The 3,303-nt window shown below is 36.6% G+C and overlaps 1 pseudogene; it reads left to right on the top strand.

The window, feature by feature from the left end:
* The first annotated feature begins 259 nt into the window (after positions 1-259).
* On the top strand, positions 260-2,974 carry LOC123250026 (annotated as a pseudogene).
* Positions 2,975-3,303: the final 329 nt, after the last annotated feature.

Raw genomic sequence — 3,303 nt, 5'->3', positions numbered from 1 at the left:
CCAGAGGGACTCTCTGCATAACCTGAATTTTCCTATGTCTTTTGGGTTCCTCTCACTTCTAACTGGGTGGTGAGAGGCGCCTTCTCCCCACCACAAATATATGCTGGATTGAGCCAACTACCATCACAGAGACAACTTGTGCACAATGTGATGGAAAGGAGAGAAGACAAACTTCTAGGAGGCAGAAGACTAGGAGTAAAGAAATCAAAATGAATGTTCCTACAGGTAGTTACCAGAGTCTCAGTTCTGTATAAAGTCAATGATTTTTAAAGATTTCTGAGCAAAACTGAGGGAGTGCCCTGCAGAGATATACAACCCTTATAGATCAAAGTAACTAAGATGAGAAAGAAATGGATTTTAGAGGTACAAAAACCAGAAGAGTTTTGTTTGTTTTTGTTTTCACCAAAAATCAACAATGGACAGAACAGAAAGTCCTTCATGACACTATTAAAGTTTTAGAAGATAGGTTAAGAGTAGAGTTATGTAATCATTGTGTAGTCATTGGAGAACAATAGGAGCTTGGAAATATCCAGAAACAAAATCCTAAATTTACTACGGAACTTATTGATAATAAGAACACCTTATAAAAAGGAAACCAAAAAACCTTCATAGCAATGTATCAGAAAATTAAGAAAAAATGGCATCAAGCAGCCAAGCCTGAGGGTTTTGTCCTTTTCTGGACTTAACCGACTAGGAAGAAAGGAGAACCCACTTGTCTAAAATGTAGAGCAAACACATGGTGATTGGGAGCACCCTCTATGTAAGTCTAAAGTGTTCAACTCAATTATGGCAAAACCACTATGAACATGAAATTTTTGAAGCAGATATTTGTGATAAAACCTTATTGCCTATGACCAATACCCAAGAAATGAACAATTATCCCTTTGAGAAATCATCTTTTAATTTGCTTCTGTTGTTGCTAAAAATACTTGGATTTGGTATTAAAGAAAAATCTGACTTTCAGAGTGCTTTGAATCCCTTTAGTGAGGAACATCAATAGGAAGCTGAGCAAAAGAAAAAGATTCTTTCAAGAATCCACCAAAAAATAGTAAAGGTGGCTTGAGATTTTCAGATTCTTCTCTGACAACTCCACCAGAAGTTGACTAGACTACTTGGTCATCTTCTTCAACCATCTTTTTGGATGCTGCTTCTACTCTGAAAAATGCCTTAGGCTTGAATTCAAATTTGTCTCCTCTGTTAGAATCTGGGAAAGAATTCTATCTCAAAACAAATCCTCCCCTCAGTCATACTTCTAATTCTAGACCAGAGAAATCTAGATCAAAATCTAAAGACACCAACCTTGTTACAGGCTTTAATCTTGGTTCTCAAGCAAACACTGTTATTGATCATTCTTCCACTAAGTAAATCCTTATGAGAAAGAATATAGATGAATCGATAAATACATAGGTTCAGACTAATAATCAAAAACATAAAGTTATTGAAAAAAAGATCATTTTGTGCCACTGAAAGGCAGAGAAGTACCTTGGAGGCAAATAAGTCAAAAAGGAACTCTGCCTCAAACCTATTTTAACAAATAAAATGCTTTTCCTTTCCAAAGGGGATATTCATCCTTTTATTAATGGAGACTCTGTTATAGTTAAACCTTTGGATCTATTTGATAGATTTTTAGCTATCCACTGTCAAGAAAAAAGGCAAGGAAATGAGGTTCCTGGGGGCTATGAATCAATAAAAATGAAAGCCAGGGTGGGACATAGAGATTGTGAACTAGCCCTATTTCTTTAATTAATATCCTTGTAGAGCAATGATGGTGAGCCTTTTAGATGTCATCCTAGGCTACACCCCCATCCTACCTCCAGACTGAGTGCTATGCCCACCCCCATCCAGAGACCCTGTGCCATGCCCCACTCCACCAAAGACTGCACATTGTGCCCCCCCCCAAGTGCCAGGGCACCCTGCCCTCCCCTTTAGCCCACATAGGGGAGGGAGAAAGCACTCCCATTGGGCTGCTGGGTGGAAGAGTAGGGGATGTGAAAAAATGTCATTAGGTGAGGTGGAGAGGGGGAAGGGAGCAGCTCTCCCAAGTTCCTCTGCCTTTCTAGTAATGAACTCTCGGGGTCAGAGGCAGGTAGGGCAGGACCCGTGCTCACAAAGAGCACTCTAAATGCCATCTTCAGCACCTGTGCCATAGGTTTGCCATTACTGTTGTAGAGAAACTAAAGCACAAACTCTACAAGACAATCAAAATAAATCATCCTTAGAAATTATCCAGTGGTGCACAGATCCAGCAGCAGATCTTTCTCAGTATAAAATGGATATTACTGTAATCAATACAAAGGATGACAGTCAATCAAAATCAGTAGGGGAGACTATGGACATGGATAGTATGTTGATTAGTGAAATGATGCTTTTAAAAAGCAAAAAGCAGGAGAAAAAGGGGGAATAAAAGTACAAATTGAGAAAGACAGAAGAATGATAGTTATCAGAATTGTCTGATCAGACAACACATGAAGGATATGAATTCTCTTTAGCAGATAATTCTCCACTGTATGAGCAAGAAGATCTCCATGTAGAAGATGAAGAATTATCAATTGTTGCGAAGAAACTAGATAGTTATAAAAATATACCTAATAAAGTCAAACAAAAAGGATTTACAGAACCTTATTTTAAAGATGATGAAATTTCCCTCACATTGAGGTGATATGGAAAAAGAAAGGATAAAACCGAGCAGTCTCAAATGTAAAAAATGTGAAAATATATTCCAGAAAAAAAAAAAAGAAATTATATTCCAGGAGAAGAAAGAGAAAAGAAATTAGCCTCCTCTTTAAAACATTCCACTATATTTCTCTTCACATACCTGAAAAATCTCTGGGAAGTTGAGTTTCCTTCAACTCAAACTTGTATGGACAGAGGATGCACTAAGGAAGAGCTTGATTCTTGTTCATGTCACCAAAGGGAGACGCCTTACAATGCAATGTTTTCTCTAAAAGGCAAAAAAAAAAGTTACAAATATTGAGGAAACTGCAAAAGATTCCAGAACAAATTCTGGTTAGAATAAAAAATTAATTTCTTCCCCTCTCAAATCTGCTATAATCTGATTTATGCCACTTAAAAACAATATACGTGTGTTTACATGCACATATATGTATATATACACATATGTATCTGGCAATGTTATTTGAAATAATTGAGACAATTTATTGTACTTAGGCAATTTTTCTTGATTTTGTACCTTTGTAGGGTGTTTCCATTTTCCCTTTGTAACTTAAAAGAGTAAATTTTATCCTTTGTTTTTTGCAATAACCAAACATAATTTTTAAATTGTACTAGAAAATATAAAAAATA

Source organism: Gracilinanus agilis, chromosome 5 (genome assembly GCF_016433145.1).
Source record: "Gracilinanus agilis isolate LMUSP501 chromosome 5, AgileGrace, whole genome shotgun sequence".
In the NCBI taxonomy this organism is placed as follows: Eukaryota; Metazoa; Chordata; class Mammalia; order Didelphimorphia; family Didelphidae; genus Gracilinanus; species Gracilinanus agilis.
The sequence above is the reverse complement of the archived record's forward strand: the minus strand, read 5'-3'. Positions and strand labels throughout refer to the sequence as shown.